Below are 24,281 nucleotides of genomic sequence, written 5' to 3'. Positions count from 1 at the left end.
GGAAATCACATCTCATGTTATAGGAAGGATCTCAGGTTTGGTATTAGAAGCATTGAGATATCACATCTCAAGCTATCAGAAGTATCTCAGGTTTGGTTTTAGAGGCATTGAGATATCACATCTCATGCTATCATAAGGGTCTCAGGATTGGAATGAGAAGGAGTTGGATATCACATCTCATGTTATAGGAAGGATGTCAGGTTTGGTATTAGAAGCATTGAGACATCACATCTCATGCTATAGGATTGGAATGGGAAGGAGTTGGATAACACATCTCATGCTATAGGAAGGGTCTCAGATTTGGTATAAGCATTGAGATATCACATCTCATGCTATAGGAAGGGTCTCAGGATTGGAATGGGAAGGAGTTGTATATGACATCTCATGCCATAGGAAGGGTCTCAGGTTTGGTATAAGCATTGAGATATCACATCACATGCTATAGGAAGGGTCTCAGGATTGGAATGGAAAGGACTTGGATATCACATCTCATGCTATAGGCAGGGTCTCAGGTTTGGAAAGGGAAGGAGATGGATATCACATTTCATGTTAGAGGTAGGATCTCAGGTTTGGTATTAGAGGCATTGAAATATCACATCTCATGCTATCAGATGGGTCTCAGGATTGGAATGGGAAGGAGTTGGATATCACATCTCATGCTAAAGTGAGGGTCTCAGGTTTGGAATGGGAAGGATTTGGAAATCACATCTCATGTTATAGGAAGGATCTCAGGTTTGGTATTAGAAGCATTGAGATATCACATCTCATGCTATCGGAAGTATCTCAGGTTTGGTATTAGAGGCATTGAGATATCACATCTCATGCTATCATAAGGGTCTCAGGATTGGAATGGGAAGGAGTTGGATATCACATCTCATGTTATAGGAAGGATCTCAGGTTTGGTATTAGAAGCATTGAGACATCACATCTCATGCTATAGGAAGGGTCTCAGGATTGGAATGGGAAGGAGTTGGATATCACATCTCATGCTATAGGAAGGGTCTCAGATTTGGTATAAGCATTGAGATATCACATCACATGCTATAGGAAGGGTCTCAGGATTGGAATGGGAAAGACTTGGATATCACATCTCATGCTATAGGCAGGGTCTCAGGTTTGGAAAAGGAAGGAGATGGATATCACATTTCATGTTAGAGGTAGGATCTCAGGTTTGGTATTAGAGGCATTGAAATATCACATCTCATGCTATCATAAGGGTCTCAGGATTGGAATGGGAAGGAGTTGGATATCACATCTCATGTTATAGGAAGGATCTCAGGTTTGGTATTAGAAGAATTGAGACATCACATCTCATGCTATAGGAAGGGTCTCAGGATTGGAATGGGAAGAAGTTGGATATCACATCTCATGCTATAGGAAGGGTCTCAGGATTGGAATGGGAAGGACTTGGATATCACATCTCATGCTATAGGGAGGGTCTCAAGTTTGATATTAGAAGCATTGAGATATCACATCTCATGCTATAGGAAGGGTCTCAGGATTGGAATGGGAAGGACTTGGATATCACATCTCATGCTATAGGGAGGGTCTCAAGTTTGATATTAGAAGCATTGAGATATCACATCTCATGCTATAGGAAGGGTCTCAGTATTGGAATGGGAAGGAGTTGGATATCACATCTCATGCTATAGGAAGGGTCTCAGGTTTGGTATAAGCATTGAGATATCACATCTCTGCTATCGGAAGGGTCTCAGGATTGGAATGGGAAGGAGTTGGATATCCCAAATCATGTTATAGGAAGGGTCTCAGGTTTGGTATTAGAAGCATTGAGATATCACATCTCATGCTATAGGAAGGGTCTCAGGATTGGAATGGGGAGGACTTGGATGTCACATCTCATGTTATAGGGAGGGTCTCAAGTTTGATATTAGAAGCATTGAGATAACAAATCTCATGATATCGGAAGGGTCTCAGGATTGGAATGGGAAGGAATTGGATATCATATCTCATGATAAAGGAAGGGTCTAAGGTTTGGAAGGGGAAGGATTTGGATATCACATCTCATGTTATAGGACGGGTCTCAGGTTTGGTATTAGAAGCATTGAGATATCAAGTCTCATGGTATAGGAAGGGTCTCAGAATTGGAATGGGAAGGAGTTGGATATCACATCTCAAGCTATAGGTAGGGTCTCAGGATTGGAATGGGAAGGAGTTTGATATCACATCTCATGCCATAGTATGGGTCTCAGGTTTGGTAGAAGCATTGGGATATCACATCTCATGCAATCGGAAGGGTATCAGTATTGGATTTGGAAGGAGTTGGATATCCCATCTCATGCTATAGGAAGGGTCTCAGGTTGGAATGGGAAGGAATTGGATATCACATTTCATGTTATAGGAAGGCTCTCAGGTTTGGAAGGGGAAGGAGTTGGATATCACATTTCATGTTAGAGGAAGGATCTCAGGTTTGGTATTAGAGGCCTTGAGATATCACATCTCATGCTGTAGGAAGGTTCTCAGGATTGGAATGGGAAGGAGTTGGATATTACACTCTTGCTATAGGAAGGGTCTCATGTTTGGAAGGGGAAGGAGTTGGATATCCAATCTCATGTTATAGGACTGGTCTCGGGTTTGGTATTAGAAGCATTGAGATATCACATCGCATGCTGTAGGAAGGTTCTCAGGTTTGGAATGGGGAGGAATTGGATATCACATCTCATGTCATAGGAAGGATCTCAGGTTTGGTATTAGAAGCATTGAGATATCACATCTCATACTATAGGAATGGTCTCAGGATTGGAATGGGAAGGAGTTGGATATTACACTCTTGCTATAGGAAGGGTCTCATGTTTGGAATGGGAAGGAGTTGGATATCACATATGCTATAGGAAGGGTCTCAGGTTTGGACCGGGAAGGAGTTGGATATCACATCTCATGTTATAGGAAGGGTCTCAGGTTTGGTATAAGCATTGAGATATCACATCTCTGCTATCGGAAGTGTCTCAGGATTGGAATGGGAAGGAGTTGTATATCCCATCTCATGTTATAGGAAGGGTCTCAGGTTTGTTATTAGAATCATTGAGATATCATATTGCATGCTGTAGGAAGGGTCTAAGGATTGGAATGGGAAGGACTTGGATATCACATCTCATGCTATAGGTAGGCTCTCGGGTTTGGAAAGGGAAGGAGTTGGATATCACATTTCATGTTAGAGGAAGGATCTCAGGTTTGGTATTAGAGGCATTGAGATATCACATCTCATGCTATAGGAAGAGTCTCAGGATTGGTATAAGCATTGAGATATCACATCTCATGCTATAGGAAGGGTCTCGGGATTGGAATGGGAAGGAGTTGGATATCACATCTCATGTTATAGGAAGGATCTCAGGTTTGGTATTAGAAGCATTGAGACATCACATCTCATGCTATAGGAAGGGTCTCAGGATTGGAATGGGAAGGAGTTGGATATCACATCTCATGCTATAGGAAGGGTCTCAGGTTTGGTATAAGCATTGAGATATCACATCTCATGCTATAGGAAGGGTCTCAGGATTGGAATGGGAAGGAGTTGTATATGACATCTCATGCCATAGGAAGGGTCTTAGGTTTGGTATAAGCATTGAGATATCACATGTCTGCTATCGGAAGGGTCTCAGGATTGGAATGGGAAGGAGTTGGATATCCCATCTCATGTTATAGGAAGAGTCTCAGGTTTGGTATTAGAAGCATTGAGACATCACATCGCATGCTGTAGGAAGGGTCTCAGGATTGGAATGGGAAGGACTTGGGTATCACATCTCATGCTATAGGGAGGGTCTCAAGTTTGATATTAGAAGCATTGAGATATCACATCTCATGCTATAGGAAGGGTCTCAGGATTGGAATGGGAAGGAGTTGGATATCACATCTCATGCTATAGGAAGGGTCTCAGGTTTGGTATAAGCAGTGAGATATCACATCTCATGCTATAGGAAGTGTCTCAGGATTGGAATGGGAAGGAGTTGGATATCACATCTCATGTTATAGGAAGGATCTCAGGTTTGGTATAAGCATTGAGATATCACATCTCTGCTATCAGAAGGGTCTCAGGATTGGAATGGGAAGGAGTTGGATATTCCCATCTCATGTTATAGGAAGGGTCTCAGGTTTGGTATTAGAAGCATTGAGATATCACATCTCATGCTATAGGAAGGGTCTCAGGATTGGAATGGGAAGGACTTGGATATCACATCTCATGCTATAGGGAGGGTCTCAAGTTTGATATTAGAAGCATTGAGATATCACATCTCATGATATTGGAAGAGTCTCAGGATTGGAATGGGAAGGAGTTGGATATCACATCTCATGATAAAGGAAGGGTCTAAGGTTTGGAAGGGGAAGGATTTGGATATCACATCTCATGTTATAGGACGGGTCACAGGATTGGAATGGGAAGGAGTTTGATATCACATCTCATGCCATAGTATGGGTCTCAGGTTTGGTAGAAGCATTGGGATATCACATCTCATGCTATCGGAAGGGTATCAGGATTGGATTTGAAAGGAGTTGGATATCCCATCTCATGCTATAGGAAGGGTCTCAGAATTGGAATGGGAAGGAGTTGGATATCACATCTCAAGCTATAGGAAGGGTCACAGGATTGGAATGGGAAGGAGTTTGATATCACATCTCATGCCATAGTATGGGTCTCAGGTTTGGTAGAAGCATTGGGATATCACATCTCATGCTATCGGAAGGGTATCAGGATTGGATTTGGAAGGAGTTGGATATCCCATCTCATGCTATAGGAAGGGTCTCAGGTTGGAATGGGAAGGAGTTGGATATCACATCTCATGTTATAGGAAGGGTCTCAGGATTGGAATGGGAAGGACTTGGATATCACATCTCATGCTATAGGAAGGCTCTCAGGTTTGCAACGGGAAAGAGTTGGATATCACATTTCATGTTAGAGGTAGGATCTCAGGTTTGGTATTAGAGGCATTGAGATATCACATCTCATGCTATCAGAAGAGTCTCAGAATTGGAATGGGAAGGAGTTGGATATCACATCTCATGCCATAGTATGGGTCTCAGGTTTGGTAGAAGCATTGGGATATCACATCTCATGCTATCGGAAGGATTTCAGGATTGGATTTGGAAGGAGTTGGATATCCCATCTCATGCTATAGGAAGGGTCTCAGGTTGGAATGGGAAGGAGTTTGATATCACATCTCATGCCATAGTATGGGTCTCAGGTTTGGTAGAAGCATTGGGATATCACATCTCATGCTATCGGAAGGGTATCAGGATTGGATTTGGAAGGAGTTGGATATCCCATCTCATGCTATAGGAAGGGTCTCAGGTTGGAATGGGAAGGAGTTGGATATCACATCTCATGTTATAGGAAGGGTCTCAGGATTGGAATGGGAAGGACTTGGATATCACATCTCATGCTATGGGAAGGCTCTCAGGTTTGCAACGGGAAAGAGTTGGATATCACATTTCATGTTAGAGGTAGGATCTCAGGTTTGGTATTAGAGGCATTGAGATATCACATCTCATGCTATCAGAAGAGTCTCAGAATTGGAATGGGAAGGAGTTGGATATCACATCTCATGCCATAGTATGGGTCTCAGGTTTGGTAGAAGCATTGGGATATCACATCTCATGCTATCGGAAGGATTTCAGGATTGGATTTGGAAGGAGTTGGATATACCATCTCATGCTATAGGAAGGGTCTCAGGTTGGAATGGGAAGGAGTTTGATATCACATCTCATGCCATAGTATGGGTCTCAGGTTTGGTAGAAGCATTGGGATATCACATCTCATGCTATCGGAAGGGTATCAGGATTGGATTTGGAAGGAGTTGGATATCCCATCTCATGCTATAGGAAGGGTCTCAGGTTGGAATGGGAAGGAGTTGGATATCACATCTCATGTTATAGGAAGGGTCTCAGGATTGGAATGGAAAGGACTTGGATATCATATCTCATGCTATAGGAAGGCTCTCAGGTTTGGAAGGGGAAGGAGTTGGATATCACATTTCATGTTAGAGGAAGGATCTCAGGTTTGGTATTAGAGGCATTGAGATATCACATCTCATGCTATAGGAAGGGTCTCAGGATTGGAATGGGAAGGAGTTGGATATCACATCTCAAGCTATAGGAAGGGTCTCAGGTTTGGTATAAGCATTGAGATATCACATCTCATGCTATAGGAATGGTCTCAGGATTGGAATGGGAAGGAGTTGGATATCACATCTCATGTTATAGGAAAGATCTCAGGTTTGGTATTAGAAGCATTGAGATATCACATCTCATGCTATAAGCAGGGTCTCAGGATTGGAATGGGAAGGAGTTGTATATGGCATCTCATGCCATAGGAAGGGTCTCAGGTTTGGTATAAGCATTGAGATATCACATCTCATGCTATAGGAAGGGTCTCAGGATTGGAATGGGAAGGACTTGGATATCACATCTCATGCTATAGGCAGGATCTCAGGTTTGGAAAGGGAAGGAGTTGGATATCATATTTCATGTTAGAGGTAGGATCTCAGGTTTGGTATTAGAGGCATTGAGATATCACATCTCATGCTATCAGAAGGGTCTCAGGATTGGAATGGGAAGGAGTTGGATATCACATCTCATGCTAAAGGGAGGGTCTCAGGTTTGGAAGGGGAAGGATTTGGATATCACATCTCATGTTATAGGAAGGATCTCAGGTTTGGTATTAGAAGCATTGAGATATCACATCTCATGCTATCGGAAGTATCTCAGGTTTGGTAATAGAGGCATTGAGATATCACATCTCATGCTATCATAAGGGTCTCAGGATTGGAATGGGAAGGAGTTGGATATCACATTTCATGCTAAAGGGAGGGTCTCAGGTTTGGAAGGGGAAGGATTTGGATATCACATCACATGTTATAAGAAGGATCTCAGGTTTGGTATTAGAAGCATTGAGATATCACATCTCATGCTATCGGAAGGGTCTCAGGATTGGAATTGGAAGGAGTTGGATATCACATCCTATGCTATAGGAAGGGTCTCAGGTTTGGAACCGGAAGGAGTTGGATATCACATCTCATGTTATAGGAAGAGTCTCAGGTTTGGTATAAGCATTGAGATATCACATCTCTGCAATCGGAAGTGTCTCAGGATTGGGATGGGAAGGAGTTGGATATCACATCTCATGCTATAGGAAGGGTCTCAGGTTTGGAACGGGAAGGAGTTGGATATCCCATCTCATGTTATAGGACGGGTCTCAGGTTTGGTATTAGAAGCATTGAGATATCACATCGCATGCTGTAGGAAGGGTCTCAGGATTGGAATGGGAAGGAGTTGGATATTACATTCTTGCTATAGGAAGGGTCTCATGTTTGGAATGGGAAGGAGTTGGATATCACATATGCTATAGGAAGGGTCTCAGGTTTGGAACGGGAAGGAGTTGGATATCACATCTCATGCTATAGGAAGGGTCTCAGGTTTGGAATAAGCATTGAGATATCACATCTCTGCTATCGGAAGTGTCTCAGGATTGGAATGGGAAGGAGTTGGATATCACATCTCATGTTATAGGACGGGTCTCAGGTTTGTTATTAGAATCATTGAGATATCATATTGCATGCTGTAGGAAGGGTCTAAGGATTGGAATGGGAAGGTCTTGGATATCACATCTCATGCTTTAGGTAGGCTCTCAGGTTTGGAAAGGGAAGGAGTTGGATATCACATTTCATGTTAGAGGAAGGATTTCAGGTTTGGTATTAGAGGCATTGAGATATCACATTTCATGCTATAGGAAGGGTCTCAGGATTGGAATGGGGAGGAGTTGGATATCACATCTCAAGCTATAGGAAGGGTCACAGGATTGGAATGGGAAGGAGTTTGATATCACATCTCATGCCATAGTATGGGTCTCAGGTTTGGTAGAAGCATTGGGATATCACATCTCATGCTATCGGAAGGGTATCAGGATTGGATTTGGAAGGAGTTGGATATCCCATCTCATGCTATAGGAAGGGTCTCAGGTTGGAATGGGAAGGAGTTGGATATCACATCTCATGTTATAGGAAGGGTCTCAGGATTGGAATGGGAAGGACTTGGATATCACATCTCATGCTATAGGAAGGCTCTCAGGTTTGCAACGGGAAAGAGTTGGATATCACATTTCATGTTAGAGGTAGGATCTCAGGTTTGGTATTAGAGGCATTGAGATATCACATCTCATGCTATCAGAAGAGTCTCAGAATTGGAATGGGAAGGAGTTGGATATCACATCTCATGCCATAGTATGGGTCTCAGGTTTGGTAGAAGCATTGGGATATCACATCTCATGCTATCGGAAGGATTTCAGGATTGGATTTGGAAGGAGTTGGATATCCCATCTCATGCTATAGGAAGGGTCTCAGGTTGGAATGGGAAGGAGTTTGATATCACATCTCATGCCATAGTATGGGTCTCAGGTTTGGTAGAAGCATTGGGATATCACATCTCATGCTATCGGAAGGGTATCAGGATTGGATTTGGAAGGAGTTGGATATCCCATCTCATGCTATAGGAAGGGTCTCAGGTTGGAATGGGAAGGAGTTGGATATCACATCTCATGTTATAGGAAGGGTCTCAGGATTGGAATGGGAAGGACTTGGATATCACATCTCATGCTATGGGAAGGCTCTCAGGTTTGCAACGGGAAAGAGTTGGATATCACATTTCATGTTAGAGGTAGGATCTCAGGTTTGGTATTAGAGGCATTGAGATATCACATCTCATGCTATCAGAAGAGTCTCAGAATTGGAATGGGAAGGAGTTGGATATCACATCTCATGCCATAGTATGGGTCTCAGGTTTGGTAGAAGCATTGGGATATCACATCTCATGCTATCGGAAGGATTTCAGGATTGGATTTGGAAGGAGTTGGATATACCATCTCATGCTATAGGAAGGGTCTCAGGTTGGAATGGGAAGGAGTTTGATATCACATCTCATGCCATAGTATGGGTCTCAGGTTTGGTAGAAGCATTGGGATATCACATCTCATGCTATCGGAAGGGTATCAGGATTGGATTTGGAAGGAGTTGGATATCCCATCTCATGCTATAGGAAGGGTCTCAGGTTGGAATGGGAAGGAGTTGGATATCACATCTCATGTTATAGGAAGGGTCTCAGGATTGGAATGGAAAGGACTTGGATATCATATCTCATGCTATAGGAAGGCTCTCAGGTTTGGAAGGGGAAGGAGTTGGATATCACATTTCATGTTAGAGGAAGGATCTCAGGTTTGGTATTAGAGGCATTGAGATATCACATCTCATGCTATAGGAAGGGTCTCAGGATTGGAATGGGAAGGAGTTGGATATCACATCTCAAGCTATAGGAAGGGTCTCAGGTTTGGTATAAGCATTGAGATATCACATCTCATGCTATAGGAATGGTCTCAGGATTGGAATGGGAAGGAGTTGGATATCACATCTCATGTTATAGGAAAGATCTCAGGTTTGGTATTAGAAGCATTGAGATATCACATCTCATGCTATAAGCAGGGTCTCAGGATTGGAATGGGAAGGAGTTGTATATGGCATCTCATGCCATAGGAAGGGTCTCAGGTTTGGTATAAGCATTGAGATATCACATCTCATGCTATAGGAAGGGTCTCAGGATTGGAATGGGAAGGACTTGGATATCACATCTCATGCTATAGGCAGGATCTCAGGTTTGGAAAGGGAAGGAGTTGGATATCATATTTCATGTTAGAGGTAGGATCTCAGGTTTGGTATTAGAGGCATTGAGATATCACATCTCATGCTATCAGAAGGGTCTCAGGATTGGAATGGGAAGGAGTTGGATATCACATCTCATGCTAAAGGGAGGGTCTCAGGTTTGGAAGGGGAAGGATTTGGATATCACATCTCATGTTATAGGAAGGATCTCAGGTTTGGTATTAGAAGCATTGAGATATCACATCTCATGCTATCGGAAGTATCTCAGGTTTGGTAATAGAGGCATTGAGATATCACATCTCATGCTATCATAAGGGTCTCAGGATTGGAATGGGAAGGAGTTGGATATCACATTTCATGCTAAAGGGAGGGTCTCAGGTTTGGAAGGGGAAGGATTTGGATATCACATCACATGTTATAAGAAGGATCTCAGGTTTGGTATTAGAAGCATTGAGATATCACATCTCATGCTATCGGAAGGGTCTCAGGATTGGAATTGGAAGGAGTTGGATATCACATCCTATGCTATAGGAAGGGTCTCAGGTTTGGAACCGGAAGGAGTTGGATATCACATCTCATGTTATAGGAAGAGTCTCAGGTTTGGTATAAGCATTGAGATATCACATCTCTGCAATCGGAAGTGTCTCAGGATTGGGATGGGAAGGAGTTGGATATCACATCTCATGCTATAGGAAGGGTCTCAGGTTTGGAACGGGAAGGAGTTGGATATCCCATCTCATGTTATAGGACGGGTCTCAGGTTTGGTATTAGAAGCATTGAGATATCACATCGCATGCTGTAGGAAGGGTCTCAGGATTGGAATGGGAAGGAGTTGGATATTACATTCTTGCTATAGGAAGGGTCTCATGTTTGGAATGGGAAGGAGTTGGATATCACATATGCTATAGGAAGGGTCTCAGGTTTGGAACGGGAAGGAGTTGGATATCACATCTCATGCTATAGGAAGGGTCTCAGGTTTGGAATAAGCATTGAGATATCACATCTCTGCTATCGGAAGTGTCTCAGGATTGGAATGGGAAGGAGTTGGATATCACATCTCATGTTATAGGACGGGTCTCAGGTTTGTTATTAGAATCATTGAGATATCATATTGCATGCTGTAGGAAGGGTCTAAGGATTGGAATGGGAAGGTCTTGGATATCACATCTCATGCTTTAGGTAGGCTCTCAGGTTTGGAAAGGGAAGGAGTTGGATATCACATTTCATGTTAGAGGAAGGATTTCAGGTTTGGTATTAGAGGCATTGAGATATCACATTTCATGCTATAGGAAGGGTCTCAGGATTGGAATGGGGAGGAGTTGGATATCACATCTCATGCTATAGGAAGGGTCTCATGTTTGGAATGGGAAGGAGTTGGATATCACATATGCTATAGGAAGGGTCTCAGGTTTGGAACGGGAAGGAGTTGGATATCACATCTCATGCTATAGGAAGGGTCTCAGGTTTGGAATAAGCATTGAGATATCACATCTCTGCTATCGGAAGTGTCTCAGGATTGGAATGGGAAGGAGTTGGATATCACATCTCATGTTATAGGATGGGTCTCAGGTTTGTTATTAGAATCATTGAGATATCATATTGTATGCTGTAGGAAGGGTCTAAGGATTGGAATGGGAAGGTCTTGGATATCACATCTCATGCTATAGGTAGGCTCTCAGGTTTGGAAAGGGAAGGAGTTGGAGATCACATTTCATGTTAGAGGAAGGATCTCAGATTTGGTATTAGAGGCATTGAGATATCACATCTCATGCTATAGGAAGGGTCTCAGGATTGGAATGGGAAGGAGTTGGATATCACATCTCATGCTATAGGAAGGGTCTCAGGTTTGGTATGAACATTGAGATATCACATCTCATGCTATAGGAAGGGTCTCAGGATTGGAATGGGGAGGAGTTGGATATCACATCTGATGTTATAGGAAGGATCTCAGGTTTGGTATTAGAAACATTGAGACATCACATCTCATGCTATAGGAATGGTCTCAGGATTGGAATGGGAAGGAGTTTGATATCACATCTCATGCCATGTATGGGTCTCAGGTTTGGTATAAGCATTGAGATATCACATCTCATGCTATAGGAAGGGTCTCAGGATTGGAATGGGAAGGAGTTGTATATGACATCTCATGCCATAGGAAGGGTCTCAGGTTTGGTATAAGCATTGAGATATCACATCTCTGCTATCGGAAGGGTCTCAGGTTTGGAATGGGAAGGAGTTGGATATCCCATCTCATGTTATAGGAAGAGTCTCAGGTTTGGTATTAGAAGCATTGAGATATCACATCTCATGCTATAGGAAGTGTCTCAGGATTGGAATGGGAAGGAGTTTGATATCACATCTCATGCCATGTATGGGTCTCAGGTTTTGTAGAAGCATTGGGATATCACATCTCATGCTATCGGAAGGGTATCAGGATTGGATTTGGAAGGATTTGGATATCACATTTCATGTTATAGGAAGGATCTCAGGTTTGGTATTAGAAGCATTGAGATATCACATCTCATGCTATCGGAAGGATCTCAGGTTTGGTATTATAGGCATTGAGATATCACATCTCATGCTATCAGAAGGGTCTCAGGATTGGAATGGGAAGGAGTCGGATATCACATCTCATGCTAAAGGGAGGGTCTCAGGTTTGGAAGTGGAAGGATTTGGATATCACATCTCATGATATAGGAAGGATCTCAGGTTTGGTATTAGAAGCATTGAGATATCACATCTCATGCTATAGGAAGGGTCTCAGGATTGGAATGGGAAGGAGTTGGATATCACATCTCAAGCTATAGGAAGGGTCTCAGGATTTGAATGAGAAGGAGTTGGATATCACATCTCATGCTATAGGAAGGGTCTCAGGTCTGGAATCGGAAGGAGTTGTATATGACATTTCATGCCATAGGAAGGGTCTCAGGTTTGGTATAAGCATTGAGATATCACATCTCTGCTATTGGAAGGGTCTCAGGATTGGAATGGGAAGGAGTTGGATATCCCATCTCATTATAGGAAGGGTCTCAGGTTTGGTATTAGAAGCATTGAGATATCACATCTCATGGTATAGGACGGGTCTCAGGATTGGAATGGGAAGGATATGGATATCACATCTCTTGTTATAGGAAGGTTCTCAGGTTTGGTATTAGAAGCATTGAGATATCACATCTCATGCTATAGGAAGGGTCTCAGGATTGGAATGGGAAGGACTTGGATATCCCATCTCATGTTATAGGAAGGGTCCCAGGTTTGGTATTAGAAGCATTGAGATATCACATCTCATGCTATAGGAAGGGTCTCAGAATTGGAATGGGGAGGAGTTGGATATCACATCCCAAGCTATAGGAAGGGTCTCAGGATTGGAATGGGAAGGACTTGGATATCACATCTCATGCTATAGGAAGGCTCTCAGGTTTGGAAGGGGAAGGATTTGGATATTACATCTAGTATTATAGGAATAATCTCAGGTTTGGTATTAGAAGCATTGAGATATCACATCTCATGCTATAGGAAGGATCTCAGGTTTGGTGTTAGAAGCATTGAGATATCAAATCTCATGCTATAGGAAGGGTCACAGGATTGGAATGGGAAGGAGTTGGATATCACATCTCATGCTATAGGAAGGGTCTCAGGATTGGAATGGGAAGGAGTTGTATATGACATCTCATGCCACAGGAAGGGTCTCAGGTTTGGTATAAGCATTGAGATATCACATCTCTGCTATCGGAAGGGTCTCAGGATTGGAATGGGAAGGAGTTGGATATCCCATCTCATGTTATAGGAAGGGTCTCAGGTTTGGTATTAGAAGCATTGAGACATCACATCTCATGTTATAGGAAGAATGTCAGGTTTGGTATTAGAGGCATTGAGATATCACATCTCATGCTATCAGAAGGGTCTCAGGATTGGTATGGGAAGGAGTCGGATATCACATCTCATGCTAAAGGGAGTGTCTCAGGTTTGGTATTAGAAGCATTGAGATATCACATCTCATGTTATAGGAAGAATCTCAGGTTTGGTATTAGAGGCATTGAGATATCACATCTCATGCTATAGGAAGGGTCTCAGGATTGGAATGGCAAGGAGTTGGATATCACATCTCATGCTAAAGGAAGGGTCTCAGTTTTGGTAGAAGCATTGAGATATCACATCTCATGGTATAGGAAGGGTCTCAGTATTGGAATGGGAAGGATTTGGATGTCACATCTCTTGCTATAGGAAGGGTCTCAGTTTTTTTATTAGAAACATTGAGATATCACATCTCATGCTATAGGAAGGGTTTCAGGATTGGAATGGGAAGGATTTGTATATCACATCTCATGCTAAAGGAAGGGTCTCAGGTTTGGAAGGGGAAGGATTTTGATATCATATCTCATGTTATAGGACGGGTCGCAGGTTTGGTATTAGAAGCTTTGAGATATCACATCTCATGCTATAGGAAGGTCTCAGGATTGGAATGAAAAGGAGTTGGATATCCCTTCTCATGCTATAGGAAGGTTCGCAGGTTGGAATGGGAAGGAGTTGGATATCACATCTCTTGCTATAGGGAGGGTCTCAGGTTTTTTATTAGAAACATTGAGATATCACATCTCATACTATAGGAAGGGTTTCAGGATTGGAATGGGAATGATTTGGATATCACATCTCATGCTAAAGGAAGGGTCTCAGGTTTGGAAGGGGAAGGATTTGGATATCATATCTCATGTTATAGGACGGGTCCCAGGTTTGGTATTAGAAGCTTTGAGATATCACATCTCATGTTATAGGAAGGGTCTCAGGATTGGAATGGGAAGGATTTGGATATCACATCTCTTGCTATAGGGAGGGTCTCAGGTTTTTTATTAGAAACATTGAGATATCACATCTCATACTATAGGAAGGGTTTCAGGATTGGAATGGGAAGGATTTGGATATCACATCTCATGCTAAAGGAAGGGTCTCAGGTTTGGAAGGGGAAGGATTTGGATATCATATCTCATGTTATAGGACGGGTCCCAGGTTTGGTATTAGAAGCTTTGAGATATCACATCTCATGCTATAGGAAGGGTCTCAGGATTGGAATGGGAAGGAGTTGTATATCACATCTCATGCTAAAGGAAGGGACTCAGGTTTGATAGAAGCATTGAGATATCACATCTCATGCTAAAGGAAGGGTCTCAGGATTGGAATGGGAAGGAGTTGGATATCACATCTCATGCCATAGGAAGGGTCTCAGGTTTGGTACAAGCATTGAGATATCACATCTCTGCTATCGGAAGGGTCACAGGATAGGAATGGGAAGGAGTTGGATATCACATCTCAAGCTATCTCAGGATTGGAATGGGAAGGAGTTTGATATCACATCTCAAGCTATAGGAAGGTTCTCAGGTTTGGAAGGGGAAGGATTTGGATCTCACATCTCATGTTTTAGGACGGGTCTCAGGTTTGGTATTAGAAGCATTGAGATATCACATCTCATGGTATAGGAAGGGTCTCAGGATTGGAATGGGAAGGAGTTGGATATCACATCTCAAGCTATCACAGGATTGGAATGGGAAGGAGTTTGATATCACATCTCAAGCTATAGGAATGGTCTCAGGTTTGGAAAGGGAAGGATTTGGATTTCACATCTCATGTTATAGGATGGTTCTCATGTTTGGTTTTAGAAGCATTGAGATATCACATCTAATGCTATCGGAAGGGTCTCAGGTTTGGAAAGGGAAGGATTTGGATTTCACATATGTTATTGGATGGTTCTCAGGTTTGGTTTTAGAAGCATTAAGATATCACAGCTCATGCTATAGGAAGGGTCTCAGGTTTTGGAATGGGAAGGAGTTGGATACACATCTCATGTTATAGGAAGGATCTCAGGTTTGGTATTAGAAAAATTGTGATATCACATATCATGCTATAGGAAGGGTCTCAGGATTGGAATGGGAAGGAGTTGGATATGACATCTCATGCCACAGGAAGGGTCTCAGGTTTGGTATAAGCATTGAGATATCACATCTCTGCTATCGGAAGGGTCTCAGGATTGGAATGGGAAGGAGTCGGATATCACATCTCATGCTAAAGGGAGGGTCTCAGGTTTGGTATTAGAAGCATTGAGATATCACATCTCATGTTATAGGAAGAATCTCTGGTTTGGTATTAGAGGCATTGAGATATCACATCTCATGCTATCAGAAGGGTCTCAGGATTGGAATGGGAAGGAGTCGGATATCACATCTCATGCTAAAGGGAGGGTCTCAGGTTTGGTATTAGAAGCATTGAGATATCACATCTCATGTTATAGGAAGGGTCTCAGGATTGGAATGGGAAGGATTTGGATATCACATCTCTTGCTATAGGAAGAGCCTCAGGTTTTTTATTAGAAACATTGAGATATCACATCTCATGCTATAGGAAGGGTCTCAGTTTTGGAAGGGGAAGGATTTGGATATCATATCTCATGTTATAGGACGGGTCCCAGGTTTGGTATTAGAAGCTTTGAAATATCACATCTCATGCCATAGGAAGGGTCTCAGGATTGGAATGGGAAGGAGTTGGATATCACATCTCATGCTAAAGGAAGGGACTCAGGTTTGATAGAAGCATTGAGATATCACATCTCATGCTTTAAGAAGGGTCTCAGGATTGGAATGGGAAGGAGTTGGATATCACATCTCATATCATAGGAAGGGTCTCAGGTTTGGTCCAAGCATTGAGATATCACATCTCTGCTATCGGAAGGGTCTCAGGATAGGAATGGGAAGGACTTAGATATCACATCCCATGCTATAGGGAGGGTCTCAGGTTTGGAAAGGGAAGGATTTGGATTTCACATCTTATGTTATAGGATGGTTCTCGTGTTTGGTTTTAGAAGCATTGAGATATCACATGTAATGCTATCGGAAGGGTCTCAGGTTTGGAAAGGGAAGGATTTGGATTTCACATATGTTATTGGATGGTTCTCAGGTTTGGTTTTAGAAGCATTAAGATATCACATCTCAGGCTATAGGAAGGGTCTCAGGTTTGGAATGGGAAGGAGTTGGATACACATCTCATGTTATAGGAAGGATCTCAGGTTTGGTATTAGAAAAATTGTGATATCACATATCATGCTATAGGAAGGGTCTCAGGATTGGAATGGGAAGGAGTTGGATATCACATCTCATGCTAAAGGAAAGATCTCAGGTTTGGAAGGGGAAGGATTTGGATCTCACATCTCATGTTTTAGGACGGGTGTCAGGTTTGGTATTAGAAGCATTGAGATATCACATCTCATGGTATAGGAAGGGTCTCAGGATTGGAATGGGAAGGAGTTGGATATCAGATCTCAAGCTATCTCAGGATTGGAATGGGAAGGAGTTTGATATCACATCTCATGCAATCGGAAGGGTCTCAGGTTTGGAATGGGAAGGAGTTGGATATCACATCTCATGCTATAGGAAGGGTCTCAGGATTGGAATCGGAAGGAGGTGTATTTGACATCTCATGCCATAGGAAGGGTCTCAGGTTTGGTATAAGCATTGAGCTATCACATCTCTGCTATCGGATGGGTCTCAGGATTGGAATGGGAAGGAGTTGGATATCCCATCTCATTATAGGATGGGTCTCAGGATTGGTATTAGAAGCATTGAGATATCACATCTCATGCTATAGGAAGGGTCTCAGGATTTGAATGGGAAGGACTTGAATATCACATCTCATGTTATAGCAAGGGTCTCAGGTTTGGTATTAGAAGCATTGAGATATCACATCTCATGCTATAGGAAGGGTCTCAGGATTGGAATGGGAACGACTTGGATATCACATCTCATGATAAAGGAAGGGTCTAAGGTTTGGAAGGGGAAGGATTTGGATATCACATCTCATGTTATAGGACCGGTCTCAGGTTTGGTATTAGAAACATTGAGATATCAAGTCCCATGGTATAGGACGGGTCCCAGAATTGGAATGGGAAGGAGTTGGATATCACATCTCAAGCTATAGGAAGGGTGTCAGGATTGGAATGGGAAGGAGTTTGATATCACATCTCATGCCATGGTATGGGTCTCAGGTTTTGTAGAAGCATTGGGATATCACATCTCATGCTATCGGAAGGGTATCAGGATTGGATTTGGAAGGAGTTGGATATCCCATCTCATGGGTCTCAGGTTGGAATGGGAAGGAATTGGATATCACATCTCATGTTATAGGAAGGGTATCAGGATTGGAATGGGAAGGACTTGGATATCACATCTCATGCTTTAGGAAGGCTATCAGGTTTGGAAGGGGAAGGAGTTGCATATCAAATTTCATTTTAGAGGTAGGATCTCAGGTTTGGTATTAGAGGCATTGAGATATCACATCTCATGCTATAGGAAGGGTCTCACGATTGGAATGGGAAGGATTTGGATATCACATCTCATGCTATAGGAAGGGTCTCAGGTTTGGTATAAGCATTGAGATATCACATCTCATGCTATAGAAACGGTCTCAAGATTGCAATGGGAAGGACTTGGATATCACATCTCATGCTATAGGAAGGCTCTCAGGTTTGCAACGGGAAAGAGTTGGATATCACATTTCATGTTAGAGGTAGGATCTCAGGTTTGGTATTAGAGGCATTGAGATATCACATCTCATGCTATCAGAAGAGTCTCAGAATTGGAATGGGAAGGAGTTGGATATCACATCTCATGCCATAGTATGGGTCTCAGGTTTGGTAGAAGCATTGGGATATCACATCTCATGCTATCGGAAGGATTTCAGGATTGGATTTGGAAGGAGTTGGATATCCCATCTCATGCTATAGGAAGGGTCTCAGGTTGGAATGGGAAGGAGTTTGATATCACATCTCATGCCATAGTATGGGTCTCAGGTTTGGTAGAAGCATTGGGATATCACATCTCATGCTATCGGAAGGGTATCAGGATTGGATTTGGAAGGAGTTGGATATCCCATCTCATGCTATAGGAAGGGTCTCAGGTTGGAATGGGAAGGAGTTGGATATCACATCTCATGTTATAGGAAGGGTCTCAGGATTGGAATGGGAAGGACTTGGATATCACATCTCATGCTATGGGAAGGCTCTCAGGTTTGCAACGGGAAAGAGTTGGATATCACATTTCATGTTAGAGGTAGGATCTCAGGTTTGGTATTAGAGGCATTGAGATATCACATCTCATGCTATCAGAAGAGTCTCAGAATTGGAATGGGAAGGAGTTGGATATCACATCTCATGCCATAGTATGGGTCTCAGGTTTGGTAGAAGCATTGGGATATCACATCTCATGCTATCGGAAGGATTTCAGGATTGGATTTGGAAGGAGTTGGATATACCATCTCATGCTATAGGAAGGGTCTCAGGTTGGAATGGGAAGGAGTTTGATATCACATCTCATGCCATAGTATGGGTCTCAGGTTTGGTAGAAGCATTGGGATATCACATCTCATGCTATCGGAAGGGTATCAGGATTGGATTTGGAAGGAGTTGGATATCCCATCTCATGCTATAGGAAGGGTCTCAGGTTGGAATGGGAAGGAGTTGGATATCACATCTCATGTTATAGGAAGGGTCTCAGGATTGGAATGGAAAGGACTTGGATATCATATCTCATGCTATAGGAAGGCTCTCAGGTTTGGAAGGGGAAGGAGTTGGATATCACATTTCATGTTAGAGGAAGGATCTCAGGTTTGGTATTAGAGGCATTGAGATATCACATCTCATGCTATAGGAAGGGTCTCAGGATTGGAATGGGAAGGAGTTGGATATCACATCTCAAGCTATAGGAAGGGTCTCAGGTTTGGTATAAGCATTGAGATATCACATCTCATGCTATAGGAATGGTCTCAGGATTGGAATGGGAAGGAGTTGGATATCACATCTCATGTTATAGGAAAGATCTCAGGTTTGGTATTAGAAGCATTGAGATATCACATCTCATGCTATAAGCAGGGTCTCAGGATTGGAATGGGAAGGAGTTGTATATGGCATCTCATGCCATAGGAAGGGTCTCAGGTTTGGTATAAGCATTGAGATATCACATCTCATGCTATAGGAAGGGTCTCAGGATTGGAATGGGAAGGACTTGGATATCACATCTCATGCTATAGGCAGGATCTCAGGTTTGGAAAGGGAAGGAGTTGGATATCATATTTCATGTTAGAGGTAGGATCTCAGGTTTGGTATTAGAGGCATTGAGATATCACATCTCATGCTATCAGAAGGGTCTCAGGATTGGAATGGGAAGGAGTTGGATATCACATCTCATGCTAAAGGGAGGGTCTCAGGTTTGGAAGGGGAAGGATTTGGATATCACATCTCATGTTATAGGAAGGATCTCAGGTTTGGTATTAGAAGCATTGAGATATCACATCTCATGCTATCGGAAGTATCTCAGGTTTGGTAATAGAGGCATTGAGATATCACATCTCATGCTATCATAAGGGTCTCAGGATTGGAATGGGAAGGAGTTGGATATCACATTTCATGCTAAAGGGAGGGTCTCAGGTTTGGAAGGGGAAGGATTTGGATATCACATCACATGTTATAAGAAGGATCTCAGGTTTGGTATTAGAAGCATTGAGATATCACATCTCATGCTATCGGAAGGGTCTCAGGATTGGAATTGGAAGGAGTTGGATATCACATCCTATGCTATAGGAAGGGTCTCAGGTTTGGAACCGGAAGGAGTTGGATATCACATCTCATGTTATAGGAAGAGTCTCAGGTTTGGTATAAGCATTGAGATATCACATCTCTGCAATCGGAAGTGTCTCAGGATTGGGATGGGAAGGAGTTGGATATCACATCTCATGCTATAGGAAGGGTCTCAGGTTTGGAACGGGAAGGAGTTGGATATCCCATCTCATGTTATAGGACGGGTCTCAGGTTTGGTATTAGAAGCATTGAGATATCACATCGCATGCTGTAGGAAGGGTCTCAGGATTGGAATGGGAAGGAGTTGGATATTACATTCTTGCTATAGGAAGGGTCTCATGTTTGGAATGGGAAGGAGTTGGATATCACATATGCTATAGGAAGGGTCTCAGGTTTGGAACGGGAAGGAGTTGGATATCACATCTCATGCTATAGGAAGGGTCTCAGGTTTGGAATAAGCATTGAGATATCACATCTCTGCTATCGGAAGTGTCTCAGGATTGGAATGGGAAGGAGTTGGATATCACATCTCATGTTATAGGACGGGTCTCAGGTTTGTTATTAGAATCATTGAGATATCATATTGCATGCTGTAGGAAGGGTCTAAGGATTGGAATGGGAAGGTCTTGGATATCACATCTCATGCTTTAGGTAGGCTCTCAGGTTTGGAAAGGGAAGGAGTTGGATATCACATTTCATGTTAGAGGAAGGATTTCAGGTTTGGTATTAGAGGCATTGAGATATCACATTTCATGCTATAGGAAGGGTCTCAGGATTGGAATGGGGAGGAGTTGGATATCACATCTCATGCTATAGGAAGGGTCTCATGTTTGGAATGGGAAGGAGTTGGATATCACATATGCTATAGGAAGGGTCTCAGGTTTGGAACGGGAAGGAGTTGGATATCACATCTCATGCTATAGGAAGGGTCTCAGGTTTGGAATAAGCATTGAGATATCACATCTCTGCTATCGGAAGTGTCTCAGGATTGGAATGGGAAGGAGTTGGATATCACATCTCATGTTATAGGATGGGTCTCAGGTTTGTTATTAGAATCATTGAGATATCATATTGTATGCTGTAGGAAGGGTCTAAGGATTGGAATGGGAAGGTCTTGGATATCACATCTCATGCTATAGGTAGGCTCTCAGGTTTGGAAAGGGAAGGAGTTGGAGATCACATTTCATGTTAGAGGAAGGATCTCAGATTTGGTATTAGAGGCATTGAGATATCACATCTCATGCTATAGGAAGGGTCTCAGGATTGGAATGGGAAGGAGTTGGATATCACATCTCATGCTATAGGAAGGGTCTCAGGTTTGGTATGAACATTGAGATATCACATCTCATGCTATAGGAAGGGTCTCAGGATTGGAATGGGAAGGAGTTGGATATCACATCTGATGTTATAGGAAGGATCTCAGGTTTGGTATTAGAAGCATTGAGACATCACATCTCATGCTATAGGAAGGGTCTCAGGATTGAAATGGGAAGGAGTTGGATATCACATCTCATGCTATAGGAAGGGTCTCAGGTTTGGTATAAGCATTGAGATATCACATCTCTGCTATTGGAAGGGTCTCAGGATTGGAATGGGAAGGAGTTGGATATCCCATCTCATTATAGGAAGGGTCTCAGGTTTGGTATTAGAAGCATTGAGATATCACATCTCATGGTATAGGACGGGTCTCAGGATTGGAATGGGAAGGACATGGATATCACATCTCTTGTTATAGGAAGGGTCTCAGGTTTGGTATTAGAAGCATTGAGATATCACATCTCATGCTATAGGAAGGGTCTCAGGATTGGAATGGGAAGGACTTGGATATCCCATCTCATGTTATAGGAAGGGTCCCAGGTTTGGTATTAGAAGCATTGAGATATCACATCTCATGCTATAGGAATGGTCTCAGGATTGGAATGGGAAGGAGTTTGATATCACATCTCATGCCATGTATGGGTCTCAGGTTTGGTATAAGCATTGAGATATCACATCTCATGCTATAGGAAGGGTCTCAGGATTGGAATGGGAAGGAGTTGTATATGACATCTCATGCCATAGGAAGGGTCTCAGGTTTGGTATAAGCATTGAGATATCACATCTCTGCTATCGGAAGGGTCTCAGGTTTGGAATGGGAAGGAGTTGGATATCCCATCTCATGTTATAGGAAGAGTCTCAGGTTTGGTATTAGAAGCATTGAGATATCACATCTCATGCTATAGGAAGTGTCTCAGGATTGGAATGGGAAGGAGTTTGATATCACATCTCATGCCATGTATGGGTCTCAGGTTTTGTAGAAGCATTGGGATATCACATCTCATGCTATCGGAAGGGTATCAGGATTGGATTTGGAAGGATTTGGATATCACATTTCATGTTATAGGAAGGATCTCAGGTTTGGTATTAGAAGCATTGAGATATCACATCTCATGCTATCGGAAGGATCTCAGGTTTGGTATTATAGGCATTGAGATATCACATCTCATGCTATCAGAAGGGTCTCAGGATTGGAATGGGAAGGAGTCGGATATCACATCTCATGCTAAAGGGAGGGTCTCAGGTTTGGAAGTGGAAGGATTTGGATATCACATCTCATGATATAGGAAGGATCTCAGGTTTGGTATTAGAAGCATTGAGATATCACATCTCATGCTATAGGAAGGGTCTCAGGATTGGAATGGGAAGGAGTTGGATATCACATCTCAAGCTATAGGAAGGGTCTCAGGATTTGAATGAGAAGGAGTTGGATATCACATCTCATGCTATAGGAAGGGTCTCAGGTCTGGAATCGGAAGGAGTTGTATATGACATTTCATGCCATAGGAAGGGTCTCAGGTTTGGTATAAGCATTGAGATATCACATCTCTGCTATTGGAAGGGTCTCAGGATTGGAATGGGAAGGAGTTGGATATCCCATCTCATTATAGGAAGGGTCTCAGGTTTGGTATTAGAAGCATTGAGATATCACATCTCATGGTATAGGACGGGTCTCAGGATTGGAATGGGAAGGATATGGATATCACATCTCTTGTTATAGGAAGGGTCTCAGGTTTGGTATTAGAAGCATTGAGATATCACATCTCATGCTATAGGAAGGGTCTCAGGATTGGAATGGGAAGGACTTGGATATCCCATCTCATGTTATAGGAAGGGTCCCAGGTTTGGTATTAGAAGCATTGAGATATCACATCTCATGCTATAGGAAGGGTCTCAGAATTGGAATGGGGAGGAGTTGGATATCACATCCCAAGCTATAGGAAGGGTCTCAGGATTGGAATGGGAAGGACTTGGATATCACATCTCATGCTATAGGAAGGCTCTCAGGTTTGGAAGGGGAAGGATTTGGATATTACATCTAGTATTATAGGAATAATCTCAGGTTTGGTATTAGAAGCATTGAGATATCACATCTCATGCTATAGGAAGGATCTCAGGTTTGGTGTTAGAAGCATTGAGATATCAAATCTCATGCTATAGGAAGGGTCACAGGATTGGAATGGGAAGGAGTTGGATATCACATCTCATGCTATAGGAAGGGTCTCAGGATTGGAATGGGAAGGAGTTGTATATGACATCTCATGCCACAGGAAGGGTCTCAGGTTTGGTATAAGCATTGAGATATCACATCTCTGCTATCGGAAGGGTCTCAGGATTGGAATGGGAAGGAGTTGGATATCCCATCTCATGTTATAGGAAGGGTCTCAGGTTTGGTATTAGAAGCATTGAGACATCACATCTCATGTTATAGGAAGAATGTCAGGTTTGGTATTAGAGGCATTGAGATATCACATCTCATGCTATCAGAAGGGTCTCAGGATTGGTATGGGAAGGAGTCGGATATCACATCTCATGCTAAAGGGAGTGTCTCAGGTTTGGTATTAGAAGCATTGAGATATCACATCTCATGTTATAGGAAGAATCTCAGGTTTGGTATTAGAGGCATTGAGATATCACATCTCATGCTATAGGAAGGGTCTCAGGATTGGAATGGCAAGGAGTTGGATATCACATCT

The sequence above is a fragment of the Ambystoma mexicanum genome, chromosome 2q, assembly GCF_040938575.1.
Source record: "Ambystoma mexicanum isolate Mex_15411 chromosome 2q, UKY_AmexF1_1, whole genome shotgun sequence".
NCBI lineage: Eukaryota > Metazoa > Chordata > Amphibia > Caudata > Ambystomatidae > Ambystoma > Ambystoma mexicanum.
Note: the sequence above shows the minus strand (reverse complement) of the source record.